Source organism: Homalodisca vitripennis, chromosome 1, assembly GCF_021130785.1.
Source record: "Homalodisca vitripennis isolate AUS2020 chromosome 1, UT_GWSS_2.1, whole genome shotgun sequence".
NCBI lineage: Eukaryota > Metazoa > Arthropoda > Insecta > Hemiptera > Cicadellidae > Homalodisca > Homalodisca vitripennis.
Genome location: NC_060207.1, coordinates 173,106,614 through 173,128,785, shown reverse-complemented (window position 1 = coordinate 173,128,785; position 22,172 = coordinate 173,106,614). Strand labels below are relative to the sequence as shown.

The window sequence follows — 22,172 nt, the reverse complement described above, 5'->3', positions numbered from 1 at the left end:
TACGCAATTTTAGAAGGTTTCTTAAAAACAAATATCTAACCGAGTAAATAAGAGCTGGCTGCAATTGGGACCATCTTGGGTTTAGAACAATGTTAAACTTTAAACAACTATACAACCTTATTTCCTATAATAGAATTAGGGGGAGGTCTCATTTAAACATTATTATGCATCCAAACACTTTTAGTGTTTCGATACTTTTATCGTCTGTTCGTGAAAAAAATAAATTATTAAAGCTATATACTTAAAATACCAAAAATGCGGTTGGATACCTATTATTGTATCTTTAAATTGAATGTGTCCCGTGATTTTAGGAACAAAATTAAGGGCGTAGAAGTGTTTGAAGAATAACATTGTTCTTATGGGGTCAAATTTAAGTTGATTTTACTTCCAGTGTATAGTTTTTAATCCTGGTGAGTTGTCACGAAGAACGAGTCCGCCTCACCGCTGATCCGATCTGAATTGGTCGTTCGTTCTTGTCTTATAATTGGGCAGGAATGACTAATCTAATGTTCTAATGTAAATTCTAAAATTAATTAAATATAAACTTTGATTTATTATTAAAGTTATTAGTAGTAAAAGTACTTCCTTGTTAAAATAATTTTATTATTGTTCGCAGAGATGCTTATCTTTTAACTACACTGCTGGTTTAGTAAGGAATTCGGGCGAGATTGTCGTTGTTAGACGTAGCTTTGGTGAAAGAAGAGCTATTACCAAAACCAAAATGTGGGGTGGTAAGGCTATATGTTTCTTAAAACGTGTATATCGTGTCTGCAGATTAGAGTTCGTTAAATTAAACGTGGTAAGAGTACGTGGCGCGTTAGAGGCTTGCTAAGGTCGCATACCAAGTTTCAAATAATTCTCTAGATATACTGACATGTAGAATGACAGACATACGAGTATATCATACAGAAAAAGTGTTTACAAACCCCCGTCATACCGGCATACAGAAATTGTGTTCGCCTTCACAGTGGTTGGTATCAGTGACGCTTAGCCAAATACCATGCCTGGGCAACATATAGAAATTAAGTTTCATGCCAAATTAAAAGTGTATAGATGAAATATTTAACAAGATATCTTGACACATGATATTTTTAAATTTTGTTCAGTAAAATATGTTTTATAGCAGTACTCAAATAAAAGTTCTGGTAACTTAGCGAGGGTACTACAACGTACGAGTGCGCTGAAATCAATTAATGTCAACGACTTTTAACATTAACTCCATTCTTTTACGAAACGAATAAAAGTGCCACTTGTTAAATTCCTATATGAATGTATAAAGTTTGTTTACAAATTTATGTATTCCGTTATTTTCTTGTTTCTGCCATTGTTAACCATTAGATCAATACAAAAAATATTTTTCAACGCCCAGCAAATCCCACTGAGTGACATGCACCATCATCGAACTCAAGAGTTCTTCGTCTATAGATCAGTTCGTTTACGAGATACCGTGCGAACAGTCAGACAGAAATGACATTTTTCCAACCCCACGAGTGATATGCTTTGTTATAGCTCAGCCAGTTAGTTTTATTTTCTGCATATGGTTTTTATAAATGTATTACATAGGAAGGAATGTGTATGTGCGTGCGTTGTTTTCAAGTTAGTTTTCAATGTTTCTATGTACGTGTATTCGTAAACGTTGTACATCTTATTTGTACATTACATTTTTTATATGTGGTCATATACTGGGTGTTGATATATTTGTTTATGTATTTTTTATAATGAATTATCACGTTTTACACTAAATATAGTGAGTATTTTGAAAACGTACAACAGACATTTGAATTTGTATAATATTGACAACATACGTAATAATAAAAAATAATATTTTTCGTCTATTTATTTTTTATTGAATGAGGAAAAATCATGCCCTCTGTACTGTAGAGACTTCACTTACCGTTAGATTTGCCACCACCGACTGATTTAGAAGAATTAGAAGTTTTTCAAGAATAATTACTCTTAAAAAAATTGGATAACATTTATTTATTGTTAGTTTTATATTGATGTGTCCATAGCAAGCCCTGAAAACATTTCAATATTTTTACTACTGATTTTTAGTGAGTGATATAGCAGTGTTCAAAGGCCTAACGTGGTAATGCATCCGACTTTTATATTTGCTTCTTTAATTGTCAACATCAAGTATTTTAAAATGAGTATGAATGTTGATTTATAAAAATACCAATAGTCTAGGAGTCAAGAGTCAATTTTTGTTATATAAGCATACAACCTGGTTCTTCTAAATATCTTTAGAGGGATTTCGCTTATGCAAGAAATATCATACATTGTCATTTTTAGATTAACACACTTAATCAACCATACGACACGTATGGTGATAATAATAGATCAGTAATAGTAATAATAGTTATATGTACCATCGTCGCCATTTTCAACCAAAGGGTGAGTTTTCATATGGTTAGCCATTGACTGGCACTTTTACCCTCCTGCCATCCCCTACCAAAATTAGTACGACCTACTCTCATTTTCATTTTTAGATACATTTCTTACATCAATTTCACGAAAACTAGGTTGTGTCCTTATGCAATATAATTCGCTCGCTCTCTAATCCTTGATTAAAGTATCTTGAGTTTATGCTTTCCAATCAAAGAGGCATATTATGCCTTTATATTTATGAGTCCACTATAAATAATATTCGTAGGATTTATTACAAAATCCCGAAAATTGATTAGAACATTTTTATTTTTATTTTATTAAATAATGATTTTAAATCACTTATACATTTAATTTATGTAATTTTATACCAGTTTGTATATATATTTATTGCTGATTCTGTCTATTTTAGGTAATTTAATAATTGATAGATAAGTTGTCCTGTGTCTGTTTGACTACAATTATGTCAGTGTTATAGACATTTTTGGTCATATTACCCATGCAAAGGACAACAATGCCTACGTGTATACGTAATTTAAATAAAATTGTTTTATTTATTATTTTTCTGTGATTTCTATGTGAAATTTGATGACGAGATAATACACTTTTTTCTTCGAATCAAAATATTTTAAGTCCTTATGTAGTAAATGTTTCTATCAAACTGATATTAATGTCGTAAACACGGAAATCTGGAAAGTGTCAATTAATTTTTATTTTTTTGTAAAAAAAACAAAAAAAATGCATACCGGTACGACAAGTTATAGCCGTCTGTGTACTAAAAACTACAAAATATTTTTTAATCTCATCGCCTGTGCACTTTGTGAGACCTAAAAGTTCCACAATTCCAGATTCTTCATCTCCCACGAATAAACGAGTACTGCAAACTTTTTATAGTAAGCCACGAAAACAACACTAACTACTGTAACAAAAATCACTTCTTGGAGTGAACCAGTGGACCACAGCGCAGAACTTATATCGTGGCGAGTGGAGTCTGTGGGCGGAGTGGCAGTGGCGTGGCGTGGAGCAGTGGCTGTGAGGTGAGTCTGAGGGCACTTGTCGCTGAGAGGTGTTGGACCAGAAACAATGACGTATCTCTCTCTCACTCTCTCATTCTCGCTAGACTGTTGGGCAACTGTATTAATTAGTCCCACCGCGGACGTGGTGGTGCCTTCTCGGTGGGGGTAAGGTAAGGTCGCTGACTCGGGCGGGGCCGGCCCGGGTGGAGCTATATGACCCATTTACTGTACACCTAATCACTTCGCCAAATGTTAAGGTTAACTTTAGCCCCCCCCCCTCAAGGGAGATGATTTCCATGCACGGATGTTATGGACTTTAGTTTTATATTTGGACAAGCGGGTGGCTCGGTATTTACTGGACTACCTATATTCATATAAATTTGCAAGTAGGTCTTGGTAGACGTCGATGCATGATAAATACTCCAGAGATAGATGTTTCTTGAGCGTAAAAACCAGCTTTATTTAAAAGTTAACCGATTCAGAGGAGTATCGTAGGACCCGTCAAACGAGTCTAACCAACCGGTCCATCAAAGGTTACTTACTAATTCCATCAAATGTGGTTCTACTCGTACTTAATATTATAAAATGTTATATGATTGTAATAAGTTACTAATTTTCACTTTTCACTTACGAATTTGTCTATTCTGTTATTTGTTTGTTGAAATCATGGTTACCGATAAGACCAATGTAATAAGGTTAGAATGTTATTTCTATCTTTCGTTTTGACCTCTTCAGCCAAAAATCAATGGACGTTTTCCTTGGACCATGAGGAACCTATGCACCAAGTTCTAAGTATCTAAGATCTTTCTAACAAGAGCTATAGAACGGAATGACGAACAGACAGTGACGCAATTTTAAGAAGGTCTTGGGTCCTTTATCTGGAAAAGGTATTTCAAACTGAAAATAACGATTAATTTGACGCTCATATTGTAACGTGGTGCTTCATGTTCTCTACATAATATACCTCAACAAGAAAACCTAGTGAATCATAGATCAAAGATTCACGTAGTGAATCATATTATGGAGACTATAAATCAATAAAGAAAAAATTTTAGATAAATCTTCACAGTGTTTCAGAAACACATCACAACTTGTGGCTCATTGATCTTTTGAAAGTATAAAACCAATGAAAGTTTCAGAGGAACGCCAAGTTCTTAATTAGTCAGCTGAAAAAATAGCAGCTCAGATGAATTAGCACTAAAGGCTCAGGAGGCATTCGAGAAAGCGAACCTACAACTGCAGATGCTGCACTACAGTTACAAGTATGCAATATTACCGCTGTAGCAGCACGGGTCCTGTTCTAGTTGTGAAGGACCAGGTCGCGCCTAGCCGGGATAAATAGCAGTTACTGTTCTGTTTACAATTTAGGATGTGACCTTTCCTTTGCCACAGTCAAAGGTCAGGCTGACGTCACCTCCTCTGCTCTGGCAATGGAAGCGTTTCACTACGAGTACAATAGTATCACCTTGTGTATCTTTGGGCTCATGCGTGCTTCGGAGCACTCTCATGTTGTGGAAGCCTTATGAATGTGCATATATTAAGGTTTCAACGTGCCTGAATAAAAAAAATGCAACTAACTTAAAAAAGAAAACTTGTATAGTTAAAAAATTGTATAAACTTTATGACATGCCTAGGTACCAAGTGGATGAAGGGTTAAAACCTGCCAACCACTGCTCTCAATTAGAACTTGGTCGTAATTCAGTATCTTAAAATATGAGAAAACTGAGCATAAGAAAACTCGAAGGACTTCCTATAGTTTTGTAATGGGCTCAGTTCTCGATTCGAATTCTGGGTTCATTGTATGTCCGTGGAAGCATTGTCACTACGTTATCATAAAGGATTGATCTTTTATTAGTTTAAATAAAGACATGTAATAAAACTGTATTGTAGAGACATTCTCACAATGTACGAAACTAAATTTCAGCGTGCTTAGATACAATTTATTATTTATTTAGAATTTATTATAATTGTTTTATCATTTGTAGTTCTTTAGGCACATTACGCTTGCTGTTTTATGGAAGATATCCTGAATTATAAATTACGCTGCCAAAAACTTGCCAATAGTATAGGAACTGATATAATATCTTGTCTCTTTGACAATCCACAAGTTTTGTTTGAAAATTATATAGTTGAAATATCATACAGTATATTGATAGACATTTTATATACACATTGATATTTAGTCTACTTTCTGGTGGTCTATGGAGTATGGAGTATGGAGTACTATGGTCTTTGAGTCATATAATTATGGATCGGAGATACTTAGATATTTGTGTTATTTAGCTTAAAATTATTAATCTACAAATGGTTGAGATTAGGCCACACTAATTTGGCGTGTCACTCTGTCTTAAAATGATTTGCTTTCTTAGATGTACTTCTTTTAATAGTTTCTATTCTTCTAGAACAATTCTGATATAGTATACATAAATAATAAAATATCTTTAAGTAAACATAATACATTTTTATTATTTTACCGCGATGACCGGTAATTTAGAAATCACTAACCTCGTACAATCAAAATTCTATAAATATCTGAGTAGACCTTATATTCAAGCAGATATGGAGATATTCATATATCATTAAAGCCCACTTTTTATTTTATAGTTTCTTTTTAAAAATGTTAAAATTAATTTATTATTATTATTATTAAAAAAACTCAATTATTTGTGTTTCATGAACTATCACGTTGTCAGAACATTTCTTAGATCAAAATATACATGTATCCTTCCTTACTTTACTTACCTTACCTTACTTCTTTTAGACTTTGTTTGCAAATTAAATGAAGGTATTAAATAGTGGTAAGTGTGAGAGTGGACTTTTCCTAGATATACAGAAGGCATTTGATACAGTCAACCATGCCATTTTATTAGAGAAATTATATAATTGTGGGGTTCGTGGGGTAGCTCATGCTTAGTTTTCCAGCTACTTACAAAACAGAAGGCAATGTGTTAAAATCAAGGGCGTTTTAATTAAAATGGGTGTTGTCAGGCACGGAGTCCCCCAGGGAATCGGTCTTGGGAGCAACTTTGTTTCTTATATATGTCAATGACCTTTGTAATACTTCATTAAATGGCCAAATCACTGCATTTGTGGATGACACGGTCCTCTGCTATTTAAGTGAGACGTGGGAAGAATCTGAAAGAAAACTTTTAACTGATCTGGAAACTTTAAAATGGCTTTACAAGAATAAATTAGTTCTCAACACACAAAAAAAACTAACTGCATTAATTGATATGTAACTAAATAGTAGGTGAGAATACGCTATAATTTCTGGGGGTGGAACGTATAGATCCACAAAAAAACCTGTGGAAAACATTCAAAAATTGTATGTTAAATGTTATAATGGTATATCATTTTGGTTTGGCGGTCTATGGCAATATTTAAACATATATTTTCTTTAAAATAAGTATATTCTGTTTATTTTTAAATTCACGAAGGGTAAGTTTAAGTTTCGTTAATTCTGTTTGGTAAGCCATAAAGAGTGTAACAATAAATTAATTTATAGGATTAATAGATATAAATAGTTACAGTATCTGCAACCGCAAATGAACTCTTTATCTAAATGAACTTATCTGATGGAATCCCTCTTCAGGCTTTGCCTTTGGGGCGTTATTTTCCTATTAAAATTATAATATTTGTCATAACAGAATTTTATTTTATGTTAGTATACTTTTGTAATACTCATATGATTTTGTCTTGCTACTAATATTTGTGTTTTTTTTTAGGAAATAAATCATTTATTCATTATTCTTTAGTGTTTCAAACAATAATGACTAAAACTGTTGTTTTTGTGCAATGATGTCCATAAGAACTAGTGTCTGTAAGTCACAGTACAAAGTGAGAACATTTATTCCATCTCAAGAAAAAAGGAAAACACTCTAAATAGTATCAAAATTGTGTAATTAATTGCAAAAAATGTACCACATAACAAACGGATAATTTTCCAAACAAAACAAAAAAATCGAATCAGGATTGTGTAAAAAAGCTATTTGAATAATGTATATTTTATAATAATTGAGTGCCTCCCTAGATTTGATCAAACGTTCTCCAAGTGTAAATATTGAGGGTGTGTCTTTACACTGGTAATTGGTTTGAATGATGGTGAGAATCAGATTAAGTTATTGTTCTCGTTGGCAATTACATCATAATACGTGCTGTGTCCTAACCGCCGGGGGTTGCAGGCCAGGTGGTCTGTCTGGTAGTGAATGATACAAGCTTGTGTGGTCGCCGCTCACTGTAACAATAAAAAAATGTACCATAATAATTCTCTTGTTAGAACACAACTTGTGCAATGAATGAGATCAGTTGTAGCAACTCTGCAAAGGAACTCAAATTATATCCCAACAATAATAGGCGGAGATGCAGCGGCGATACCATTGGGCCTACAAGGTGAATACTATCTCAGATCGTTTCACACTCCAAGGGCTCGGCGAGACTCCGGAAAACCATCGCTACTACTTAATCAGTGATCAAGTTTAAGTATGGGAGGAGCAGGAAAAGGAGATAGGGGAGGTGACGGATCAGCAACCAGCACCAATCAGCAAAAAAAAAGAAAGTTTCGCAAAAATGTTGGTGTTGGGGTTGATAACACAGTATAAGTACATAATCCTGTCCAACCTGTGTGTGGGGTTAACCCCATGTTAAGAAGTTTACAAATATTTTTAAAAATTTTCCTTTTTCTTGCTTTGCAATTTCTGGCCGATAAAGTTAAAGAAATTATGTATACTTCCTAAAGTATATTATTAAATAAAGTCCAATCAGATAGAATTGGCATCTTAGTATAGGAAGCTGGGAAATTAAAAATAGTAAGCTGGTAATGAAATAGTAAGCAGCTGATAACAAGTTGATGCCAAACCAACTTGACCTTGAAGTTGATGGTGGTCATTATCAGCAAACTGTGAAACACTGAGTCAATGTTAAACCATTGGCTCTATGTTTATGATAACAACATGGAAAGCCTTATTAAATTTTATTATTTACAATTCCTTTTATTAATTGGAGGAAATGATCAGTATTGTCTTTAGATAATTTGATTGATAAGATTAATTTAAAATGTTTAAACTTCATTATTGTTATTACACATCATTAACTCTTTTATAGTTATTGTTTTTGGGTTCTTTTCCTGAACTAAATAACTTTAAAAGTAACTAACACACATTATTGAAAATATATAATAAATAACAAAAAGTTTAAAATAAAATAAATTGATTTTATGTCATACAGTTTAATCCTACGTATATATTATAGATGCAAAAGTTTGTGATGTTTGGAAGTCTTTATGTTTTCGTATTTGATACTCAATTATGCAAGACGTAGGGGACAGATTTTGATGAAATTTGGCATGTACGTTATTTACATATAGGATTCAAACATAGGCATACCTATGAGTATTCAGAAATACCACTCACAGATAGTTTTTTTAGTAATGGGAAGAAAAGTTTTTTATTGTTCTTGACAACTGATAGGGTCACAGACACCCACTGTCAACTTTACTTTGTATTTGCATGACTAAATATTAGCTGTCATTGTGTGATACATATAGCAATAACACATAGTATTATCAGACTTGTATTACAGATGGCAGCAGTAACTAATTCAAACCAATTAGTTTAGTCTGGATTTTACTTAAGGAACACAATTGAGAATGTCTACATAACATATTAGAAATGTGTTTCCTTTGGTACTGTGTGACGGTATATTTACAGAAGCTGAAAAAAGAAAACTGAGGGATCGAGTATCAAAAATATAATTAAGGAACAATTAACTCAGTGACTACAATTAAAAAAAAAAACAAGCGAGCGCATTGAACCTGTGACCAATGCAAAGAAAGCACAAAGCAATGCACCAGACACTACATGCAAATTTTGTGACAGAAAATTGTCGAGGGGACATCGCATCTGTTTCTCACTGTAGGCTTACATGTGTGTGTGTGTGTGTGTGTGTGTGTGTGTGTGTGTGTGTGTGTGTGTGTGTGTGTGTGTGTGTGTGTGTGTGTGTGTGTGTGTGTGTGTCCGAGCCTTACTACGAAAAGTGAAGTATTTTCTAACATTGCTGAGGTTCTTTGTTTAAAGTAATGGCAAATGGATGAAAATTCTATTACTTTTACAATACTGAGGTAAGTAATAGGATCTTGAAGATACTTTCTTTCACCTTTAAAATCTATTTGGCTGACGAGTCCATAAAAGAAGAAAGGACGAGTTCATAAAAATATTAACTGGCCATGTACTGGTCTATAGCTCCCAATCTTTGAAATAATTAGAGTTTATACCTGGAAGCGGACTAATTTCATAAAAAAAATAGATTAAAATCGGTCCGGTAGTCTCGGAAAAATCGTTGGAAACCATAAAAACGACTCACAGCAACAATTCGAATTGTAAAACCTTCTTTTTTAAGCCAGTTACAGAGGTAAATCGGTTCTTTATAAATAACTTTAAAGAAATGCATAGTTTGATAATCGCATAATCTATATATCCTAATACCACCATAAAATAGCAGTACGGTAAATAATGATAATAATAGTAATATTAACTGCATACATGTAGTATAAATATAGTGATTGGCTGAGCGTTAGCGAAGTGTATCAATGGAGGGGCTAGAAAACCTTCGGTTCTGTCTGTGTGTCTGTACGCAGAATAATCTAGAGAACGAACTGACGTACATAATTTAAATTTTGCGTGATGGTTCTTTTCTGTATAGTGATGGTTCTTTCCTCTCCATCGAATGTGATGGAGATTTGGTTCACAGTATTTGATTTGGCTTATTACAAAATGAGTAATAAATAATTTGTTGGGGATAAGCGAATGCCATATTGTGGAATTAATTATTTGACACTTCCGTTAAAATCATATAATAACTATCAGTTCTCTGGCAAGCGTAAAGCGGTGAACTAAGGCTAAAATTTCTTTGGTTAATTAACCTGTCATGAATTACAGGCACCCAGAGCTATTTAATTAAGTCACGAGAAGACAAAAATTCTAGTTACTGGTCCAATGCAGAGACAGCGCTACATGCCGTGTGTCAGTGGCATGGCTTGGCGTGGCACAGCGGCGGGCAGTGGAGCAAGGTCTCCTTCACACGCGCAGGCGCAGTAATCACATCTTGTAAGCACTAATTCCACGAGATCCCGTCGTAACAGTACACCCACTGTCACATCGCAATCTAACAAGACCTGCTTTTGTCGTTGAACATTCTTCGTATCATTGAGTCTGCACCAGCGATCACATAAGACCAATAGATGGAGCAGTGGGGGTTGCCCGTTTTGAAGCCGCCTCTGTCGCCTGATGATACAACAATGGCGGCGACCTTGGGATGATTCACCTAGTGGCGAGCGCTCAGACTGTGTTCGCTGCTGTCTGGCAGGTTTTAGAACATGAGAAGGAAGATGAAGATCTCGACTATTACTATGATATTGTAGGAAACACTTCAAATGTAACGACGCCATATTGTGGAGTACCTTTCTGGTTTTGTAGTAAGAACGTTAAGAAATAAAATAGCCTGTAGCGGGTGCCTACAGCTGTTTACAGGCTAATGAGGAAAACGCAATACCGCAACAGTTTGATAAGTTGTAAAAATCGAGGAGGACTTTTACAACCTTCTGAAGGTGTTGTGAAACTTTGTTTGTTATGTGAAACAGAAGTAAAGTTGCGTATTAAGAGAAAGGCGACGTGACAACTGTGAAAAAACTAGAGGACAGAATGGTAAATTCAGTGTTACGAAAGTGTATCGGTGTAAATCTGTTCCCAGGAGGGCATTGTTTTGTACAAGATCCTGGGGTAAATCACCTTATATTAGTTCAAAAAGCTATTTGTAAACAATACTTCAAAGTGCGACTACATCACCACTGCAAAAATGTCAGTGCATCATTACACAAAACCAGAATACGCAGTCATCTATTAAAAACTGTAATATTTTTAGGACAGTAGAGAGGTACGTTTTATTTGTAAGCTTTGGATATTTATGTTTCTAATTTTCATATTTTAATTTCCATTATATTAAATTCATTATTTATAAACATAATGAATTACCCATTTGGGTAATTTGGTGTGCCAGCATCTGGACTATTTCGCATGTAGCTATAGCTTTTTTAGAAATAGTCTTTTCATCATGCTCAATGATACTTAATTTATTTATTTTTTACGTTATTTTTTTCTAATAGCTTGGTGGTAAATTTAACTTATTTGTTTTGTACTTTTTTAATGAATTAAATATTTGTTTCTAAAATTGCACTGCTAAATGAGATTGTACATTGTTAATTACCTGATTTCTTGTAAATGTATAGATTTTTCCAAGTAGATCTGCTACATCATTTCTTGTTGTTTGTTATTTGCTCTAAATTTATCTTGTTAATTCTTAAATGTTTATCATTATTTTTCTTTTATCTTGTTGTTGTTCTTGTTATTATACTCAAGTTATATTAGTTTTCGAGTTGGTTAGTGTTATTTATGATTTTTTTTATAATTATTGCATAGTCAAAACTAACACACCATGTTTTTATTATAAATTTGTTCGATTATGCTGTCTGTCTTGAATTAATTAATTTGCACTATTCTTATAAAAAATGGTTGTCCGTTGATAAATAAATAAGTCTATGTCTAGTGGTTTACTTTATTGTACCTTATATTGCCTCAAGTTTAGTTAAATATTTAATTGCACTGAATGACAGTTTCTATTTACATGAAATGATAAGCGAATGCCTTATAAATGGGGTTTTAAAAATGTTTAACATATTAAAAATAATTAATTACATTTAAATGAATTTTAAATTAACGATATGTTGAGTTTTTAATTTAAGAGCCGAGAGCGGCCTGGAGTGTAGGCGATCTGTTGTAGGTCGGGCGATGCGGTCAGGGTTTTCGCCTATATTCTGCCGATAATATCAGGGGGAAAACGACTGGTCTTAGAAAATAAAGTTTCGAATGAAAAAAAATAATTCAACTCTTTATCTCAAACTTTCCCGCTTACAAAACTTGCCTGTCCTAAAAACAAAAAAATTCCTCACAGACCGACTTTTTCATGTTACGATTTCAAATGTGTATAAAACTTTTAAAGTTTTTTGCTCATTAAAATTATATAGAGATCAAAACTGGTAATTTGAGTTGCGCCATTGGAATCGGTGTTTTATGAGATATACGTACACCAAATTTGAACATTTTGGCTTAATCCTAAGTGGGCTAGGTGGCGATTTATTTATGCGCGCGGACTGCAATTTTTAAGCTTTTCTGGACGGCGGTTGGCGTTTCTAGACGTTCTCAAGATGGCCGCCACTGGCTTCAACACCAGTAATGCTGTAGGAATAGGAGTGCTCCATCTATTGGTCTTATGTGATCGCTGGTCTGCACACGGTTTAGTGCAGTAATCACATCTTATAATAGTACAGTCATTGAAGCAAAAAAATACCGTCTTACCTCCGAATTTTTTTACTGCGAACCGATTTGCATGAAATTTTGGAATTAGGCTCATCTTACCCTTAACTTCAAAAGTGAAAATGACCTGAACTCCGCCTATTATTTTTAAGGGGTGTAAATAACCCCTTAATGGAAAAATTGACATTGAGCCATTTTATCGCTAGAAAACATGTCTAATAGTAAGTGGTGAAATTGTAAAGTGTTTTCTAACACAATTACCTCATATTAAAATCATTTTCATCCCCTTGAAAATCTTACAACCCTTGCAAACAACCCCTAAATTGAAAAAATCACAAAATGTACTTTGGTACGACATAAAAAGATGTAAGTCTATACTCTATAGTAAGAAGTATTTTTTATATTCTCTACGATAATTATCAAATTATTAACCCCCTTTCAACCCTTGATAAAAAATTGTTAATTTTTTTTTATAAAATGAAAAGGATTTAAATATTATTCCACACTCTCGAAAATGATTATCATATTCTTAAGTTTTCTACCCTTAAAACTACCCCTAAATTAAAACCGTAAAAATATATGATTACTTATTTAAAAACAATTTAATTTAGAGTAAAAAAATTGCCATTTATTGAATAAAATATTTAGTCTACAAATTATAAAAAATTTACTCACATGTGTTACATATAAATATAAGAACGTTGATATGTATTCATGCCTACGTTTCCAAAATATATTACCCATATTATGTATATATATATATATATATATATATATATATATATATATATATATATATATATACACATTACAATAGTTGTGGGTCTTTATTATACTGCGTACTTTCACATTGCTCCAAATATTCACACTCCGGAATTTTCAGTTACTAAGTAGAAAAAATATGATAAGTTTTTGGACCATAACTCCTTCAATTTTTATGCTATCACAATTTATAAAAAACCATTGTAAAGGTACTTAAGAGAGCTATAACATCCTTTATTGCAATATATAGTAAAACACCTTTTCCTCAAACGGTGAAGGGTTAAAGGGCTTAAGAGAGGCTGTGATAGCGCTGCCACGCGCTCTTTAAACAATCATATCTCCGTCAATTTTTGTTTCACAGAAAAAAACAAAAACCCAAATTGTTTATCAGAAAAATACCTAACTTTTTTATTCCTACACTTTTATACGTATCTGTCGTCATTTTTGAGATATTATGAAAAAAGTTGGTTTTTTTTTATTTGAATTTTTTTTTTAATCGTGACTTTTTTTAAACATATGTGTCCTGAAGCAGCCAAACTGATAAAATATATCAAACTCTTCATAATAAAGTTAATTCTAGGCGGAATACGATTAATTTTAATTTTGGTGGAAATGGCACTTATGAAACCCATTGATTTAAAAGAAAAAAGAAAAACTGTAGATGCTCCTCTTATTTATAATACAGCTCACTTATTTTACGTGCAAAAGACTTTTAATAGTGCTCATTTTAAAGCTTATTTCAAGCACTACAAAACCCTTTTTTATTAGAATGCCTAAAATGCATCTGCTCGCCGCTAGATGGCATTGACCACATCGATTAAATTTCAGACAAAATAAAAAACGGCTTTGATCTTTAATATCTATCTTAATATTGCACTTATGATACTTTATAAAGAACCAAATTGTTCATTTTTTTACCTGCTACAATTTTGTTTTTTATAACATTTTCGATAAAGCGAATTTTCAATTGCCAATAATTTGAAAAGTATTGGAATTTTCGAAAAACTTTATAGATGATTTTTTGCTTAAAATTAGGCCTTCTATCGATATCCAAGGTTATTTTGAAAAACAAAAATCACCCCCAGGGTTGTTGCGGAGTACAAATTATTTTCACTTTTGAAGTTAAGGGGTAAGATGAACCTAATTCCAAAATTGTATGCAATTCGGTTCACAGTAAAAAAATTTGGAGCAATAATGCTTCAATGACTGCACTATCACCTACTGTCACAGTGTGATCTAACTAGACCTAGTTCAGTTGTTGAACATTTTCATGTAATTGAATCTGCGCACGGTTTAGTGCAGTAATCACATCTCGTAAGCACTAAGTATACGAGATCCCACCACCTCGTAACACTACACCCACCATCACATTGCAATCAAACTAGACCTGGTTCAGTCGTTGAACGTTCTTCGTGTCACTGAATGCGCGAACGGTTTAGTGCAGTAATCACATCTCGTAAGCACTAAGTATACGAGATCCCACCACCTCGTAACACTACACCCACCATCACATTGCAATCAAACTAGACCTGGTTCAGTCGTTGAACGTTCTTCGTGTCACTGAATGCGCGAACGGTTTAGTGCAGTAATCACATCTCGTAAGCACTAAGTATACGAGATCCCACCACCTCGTAACACTACACCCACCATCACATTGCAATCAAACTAGACCTGGTTCAGTCGTTGAACATTCTTCGTGTCATTAAATGCGCGAACGGTTTAGTGCAGTAATCACATCTCGTAAGCACTAAGTATACGAGATCCCACCACCTCGTAACACTACACCCACCATCACATTGCAATCAAACTAGACCTGGTTCAGTCGTTGAACGTTCTTCGTGTCACTGAATGCGCGAACGGTTTAGTGCAGTAATCACATCTCGTAAGCACTAAGTATACGAGATCCCACCACCTCGTAACACTACACCCACCATCACATTGCAATCAAACTAGACCTGGTTCAGTCGTTGAACATTCTTCGTGTCATTAAATGCGCGAACGGTTTAGTGCAGTAATCACATCTTGTAAGCACTAAGTATACGAGATAACGCTGTAACTCAATACCCACTGTCACAGTTTGATCTAACTAGACCTGGTTAAGTCATTGAACATTATTCGGGTCATTGAATCTGCGACGGTTTAGTGCAGTAATTACTGCAGCAAAGTATGCAATATTATTTTTGTCTTGTAGGTTGAATGTTGTTTTTTACACTGTAAATAATATGTGGTGACAAATGAAATTTATTAAAACTTACTGTGACCTAACAAGATCCTGCGCTCTTCATTATAAAATAATGAGTAATTTTATACCAAATAAAATGTATAGAATTCTATACGCTATCACTATTAAAATAAACAGTATTAACCACGACAGTATACTAAGTATCGTGTAATGAGTGGAGCCTTATCAACCAAGAAGATTAAAGTTATACATATAAAGGATTACGCGTTCTGTGCCTTGACTATCATCTACTTACATTTTCCGGGTTACACCGCGTTGAAATATTGTAAAAATGTTGCAATATCTCAGAAAAATTTTTCAAAAACCATAACTTAAACTTTAACGTGTGCTTATTATATTCAAAACTTTAAAAATCTCGGCGTGACTCTCAATGTGACCATCAAAGAAAAATAAAAATTCATAATTTAACAATATTTGTCCTAAATTCATTGTTTACAACAAACATTTTCCCTAATGTTCCTAGCTCCAAAGAAGTTATTTTAAAAGACAGTCACGTTGAGAAAAGCAATTGAACCATCCTAAATAAGATTAGTCAATTTTATAAAACTAAGATACCTCATTTTACGAAGAAAGTAAACGTGAAGATTCATGTGGTCACTTTGATTTTTTAAAGATAATGAGCAATAATTGGAAGAAAACATTTATAATAATCACAAATTTGGAATGTTTAAAGTTTTAGTTTACATGTTTATTGAAGGCACAAGTGAAATAATTAAACCTGTTCGATTTATATAACGACAGTGTCAAGGTCAGAGAAATAGTTAAACGTTACGAGCATGCTTGGAATAATCAGCACTTATTAACGTGTATGTAGAGATTAGTGGCAGCCGGGACATGGACAAACGTACAGCACAGTCTAGGTAAGTTTCTTTGTCTGTGTGAGTCTTTTCGTTAATTTTGTAGACAAAAGCTACTACTGGCTGCACATTTGAGAATCTGACATTAAAATGTAGATAAAATTTAAAACTGAGTTATATAAATACGAGATCGTCTTATATCAAAACAGTTTTCATTTTAAAAATACGATTGAACAATAATACAGGGTGGCGAAAACGAACGCATGGATTTGTATAGTGTATTATCAATGGAGAGGAGCTGTTAGTGAGTTAGTGATCACTGAGCGACGCTGTTTTGTAGGCTAGAGCGTTCAGTTTGAATAGCATTGGCGCAGTGGATCGTGTAACATCGATTTTGATTAACAAAGAATTGTTTTGAGAGTATGCTTGATGTTTTTGCAAATGACTATGCTGTTTTAATGATGAGTGATGCAGCTCACTCCATTTGAATGAATCTGTAAACAAGCGCAATTGTTGCTATTGGGCACCTAACGACACACTAGAAATGTACGAAAAACCACTGCAATCTTAAATTTACAGTGTGGTGTGCGGTCTCGAAAACTGGTATAGTTGAACCTTATTTTTTTGAAGAGGGAGGTGCAATTGTCACAGTTAATTCTCAATATTACGTGGAAATTCTACGAACATTGTTGCAGCTACAACCTGAAGATTTGGGGATCAATACGGCATAAATATGGGGTTATAACGATGGAACTACAGCCCATATGAGTAATGCATCTATGAAATTGGTTAGAGAAGTACTTCTCGATCACTTGATTTCACGTTTCGGTGGTATCCATTGGCCTGCACGCATGCCAGATCTATCTCCGTGCGACTTCTTAAAGGATCACTTGAAGTTCAAAGTTTATTGTTGTAAACCTCGTTCACTCAAAGGTTTTAAGGCTGGAATACTCAAAAAAATTTGCTGCTGTATCACAGGACATTTTTGACAAAAGTTGTGGGAAACTTCGATGAGAGACCTGTAATATATTAACGCAGAAGGACACCATCTTTGTGATGTTATTAAATAAGTTAAGTGCTTTGTAATAATTAATTCCCAGTTCTCAAATTGGATTGTTTGCTGATTGTTTTGATGTTAACTTACTACTGTCTATGAATGCTATAATGTTTCTGACTTCAGCACCATTTCCCCAGTAATATCTTTTTTTCCAGAAAGAGTGTTATAACCACTTACAATCAATATGCCAATGTAAACCTTTTCTACTTCTAATGGAGTTAACAGTGGATCTTGTTCATTTTTAAAGAGAGTATACTTTGTTCATTCCGTTATCATAGTTTGATTAATCTGCTCATTGAAGAATATTTCAAATTCCTCTACAGGACTTAGGGCACGAAAAGCAGTGCAGCCACTATCAAGAAACAGTGTATATGTAGTTCAAACCGGTTTGTACCCATGAACATGACTGTCTTGCTTTCTTACGTATTCCTTGTCCCTTGCCTTTATTTTTTTTTTTTTGTGGTAAGCCTTCTTCATGAGAATGATTTTCCTCATCGCTTCCTCTATAATTATTACCATTTCGTTCTAAATTTTTAATCTTAGAATAAATTTCTGCCCCTGCTCTAAGCCGCTGTCCACTCAAATTATAAAAAAATCACTCTCATCTTCATCTGCTAAATCTTCGTCTGTTAATACTAGAGTTTCAGGTGGCTCAATGAAGATTCCGCCAGTAATCAAATAACCACCGACTTCAATAATCTGAAGTGCCTCCTTCAAAAGTTATGTCCCTGCAAATAAAATACTGTATAAGTTAAACTTAAATACACACGTTATAATAAGCATGAACACACGCACGCACGCACACACACAAAAGCACACTCACACACACACACACACACCACACACACACACACACACACACACACACACACACACACACACACACACACACACAAATGTGTGTACGTACACCACGTTTAGAAGCATTACTTCTTTGATTTACCTTCCACTAGCTGTGTATCAACAGATGCTATAGTAAGAGCCTAGAGATACAGCTTAACAATCACTGAGGTTATGTTTGTTTTTAGCATGTAATTTGATTAAATTTAATAACAATGCAAGCAGTATATCTTTAATTCTATGTTAAATAGGTATTTGTTAAAATGTTTTTGTTAGTAAATTTTGGTACTTATTTTAAAACACTGCCCATGGTTAGCAGAGAAACAGCATATATATATATATATATATATATATATATATATATATATATATATATATATACAGGGTGTACATAAAGTCCTGCACGGGTATAATATTTTCTAAACGATAACAGATAAATAAACAAGATTTGGTACATCAATACTACACCTAAAAATCTACTTTTTGAAGGAACTATCAGTTTTCTGTAATATCATGGGGACGTCCCGCAAGGAGTCAGAAGGAAATCTTAAATAGGAGCATAGGTCAATATGGACATCATTTTAAAGGGCTTATCTAGCAGAGTGTAATGCCGCAAACCGCACTCAAAAAGATTGATCCAGTACAAAATGGCGGCTGTTCAAAGATTTTACTTGGTTACATTTTATTAGTAGCCATAACCCCAGTAAAGCAAAACTGCAACCAAACGAATACTGCAGCTAACTACTACATTATGCTTGTCGGTTGTACAGAAGTGAATTATGACATTAGTTATCCTCAAGGGTTACAAATTTGGTCCTAATATATTGATAACGGGGAAAACCTAATAACAGTAACAATTAGAAATCTCTTATCTTTGGGTCGCAGTTAGGACTTTCCTATTAGCCAGTCTATTCATAGTAGGCTATTCTAGTTTTCTTGTTTTAGTAGTGCTGTCCATCCATTTTATCAGTGCGCTTTAGTACAAAAGAGTTTGTCGTATTGCTTGTAGTTCTTCAACTACACTATGTCGCTTGACGAACGTGAACGTATAACACTTCTTATGATGGTTGGTTGGGGAAATAACAGACGATCACACGAGGAAGCATGCCATTTATTTAATGACTACTTTCACGAGAGGCAGCCAATTTCTAGAACAACTGTAGGGAGAACTGTTCAACACTTTATGAAAACAGGAAGTGTTTCCGATCGTCATAGGTCGCTGAGATTTCTAATTGTTACTGTTATCAGGTTTTCCCCGTTATCAATATATTAGGACCAAATTTGTAACCCTTGAGGATAACTAATGTCATAATTCACTTCTGTACAACCGACAAGCATAATGTAGTAGTTAGCTGCAGTATTCGTTTGGTTGCAGTTTTGCTTTACTGGGGTTATGGCTACTAATAAAATGTAACCAAGTAAAATCTTTGAACAGCCGCCATTTTGTACTGGATCAATCTTTTTGAGTGCGGTTTGCGGCATTACACTCTGCTAGATAAGCCCTTTAAAATGATGTCCATATTGACCTATGCTCCTATTTAAGATTTCCTTCTGACTCCTTGCGGGACGTCCCCATGATATTACAGAAAACTGATAGTTCCTTCAAAAAGTAGATTTTTAGGTGTAGTATTGATGTACCAAATCTTGTTTATTTATCTGTTATCGTTTAGAAAATATTATACCCGTGCAGGACTTTATGTACACCCTGTATATATATATATATATATACCCTACCTTTTTTGTATGTTTACTATTAGTTTTAATTTCAATAATTTGACAAATACGATTTTGTTTTATAAATCATACTCCACATTCTTAAACTATATTGATCAATTTGTTTCATAGCTATATAATACTAGTTTCAAAGTATATTATTAAATCCATTCTTAGAAAGCCTATAAATACATTGAACTTCATTTATTGAAATGACTGAATTGACTCTAAGAGAACAGATCAAATAACCACCTGATATATCGTTTAGTTACTAATAGCGAAAAGGTCGCAGTCGCGGTTCGCGATCACTTATAGCCTATTAGCTACCGCGATTTGTTACCTACTGAATTTTTCATTTTAGCCATTAGGTATTAAGGTTCTCCAGAATGAACACAAGTAAGTAATTGATAACTTACTTGAAACACATTATTTAATAATAAACCAATATATTTTTTATACAGTAAAAACAATGAAATAATTATTTATGTACTGATATGTATAAATATTGTATAAATTATAATAAGATTGTTATTATATCTTTTTAATTATATTTTATAACACTAAAAATAGTCATTTTTCTACAACTTAAAGATTAAATTATTCACATAATGATACATAATAAATAAGTTGTGTTAAGATGTATACTAGATCATTTTAATTATATATTATAACCAGAGGAATACTCATTTTCGTAAAATATATAAAATAAAATTATTTATAAAATATACAACTTCTTTTTCCATTGCTTGGATTTCATCAGATAAAAACAGAGACCAGCTATACGACCGCGATTTCTTACGTGCTATTTTCTATCAGTAGCAGTTAACGATAACAGCGATTTAAAAATCACGCGAAAAAGTAACAGGTACGCGAATAGTCACCCATCACTACTTATGTTTCTTGCAGAGTGTTGTAACCGCATCAAGTAGATTCATATTTAAAAGTAATATAATGTGTTTGTGCCAAAGTAAGAACATTTACCATGCAGCTCGTTTTTGTTAATCTGCAGTGACTTTCGTCAGATGTAGGTCACTTCGTCAATAGTTTGTTGGTAATGTAACAAAAAGGAACATTAATACTATTGATTGTGAATTTATTAATCACTGATATAAACAATGAATACAGTTTATTACACGCGCGTCTTCTTCGACGCTTGATAGTTTTATAAAAATTATATTTTGAATAGTAGTAAAAGAACAGATATAAAATATTTCTAATTCCTCTCATCAGAGGTACGTTTATGATGTGGTAGGTAAACAGCTGATTGCTTGTCACTCAGTCAACATACTGTAACAGTGAACTTATCATATCAACTAGGTGAACTGATATGGGAGTTACATTCCCCGTGAAAAGAGATTATGAATGTAATCATATAACAGTTATGTATTTAAAAATAACGTTATAAATTCCTGAGTTTACTATTTTCACATCATAACCTTTTGATTTACCATGAGACATATACCATAATTTCAAAACCACCCAATATCCTATATAAAATTGTAGCAGGAATCCAAAATGTGTGATTCATCCAAAAATGCGTGATATTTAATTGTGGCGTTAACCATCTCATTTAGTTATATACATACAGAATTGTAAATCCTCAAATGAGTCCCATTAATTATTATTACGAATCGTGTACGAATTAAGAAAGTGTACAACTTCGGAGAAATATTAATATACATATATAATATAGAATATATCATTGATATTTTAAAATTATAATGAGCATAACCACAAAGATTTAAAAATCATTTACTAGTTCTCCAATTTAATTATTATTAGCTCTTCCCAAGATATAAATCTTCTAAATTTAATTTTTTTGTTTACATTTGATTACGATTCAATCCCGGGGTACATTTACTAAAAATATAACATTTAATTTAACGTAAAGTGCCATCAATAAAGCAGTTAAATACTTACATACTTACAAACGTTTTACACTTCATAGTCGTCTTCATGCAACTTGCATTCTAATGCCTTAAGTACCAAAGCCAAAGG

General features: G+C 33.4%; 1 protein-coding gene across 2 annotated transcripts in view; it reads left to right on the top strand.

Moving 5' to 3' along the window:
* Positions 1–22,172, top strand: part of LOC124352747 (vesicular glutamate transporter 1-like) — a 77,656-nt gene that overhangs the window by 15,701 nt on the left and 39,783 nt on the right. Inside the window, exon 1 of one of the 2 annotated variants that reach the window (XM_046802403.1) lies at positions 16,531–16,627. The exons of the other annotated variant lie outside the window; for it this stretch is intronic. The gene's annotated coding sequence lies outside the window, so the exon portion shown is untranslated. Of the gene's footprint in view, positions 1–16,530; positions 16,628–22,172 lie in introns of those variants that run through there. 2 annotated transcript variants of the gene reach the window in all.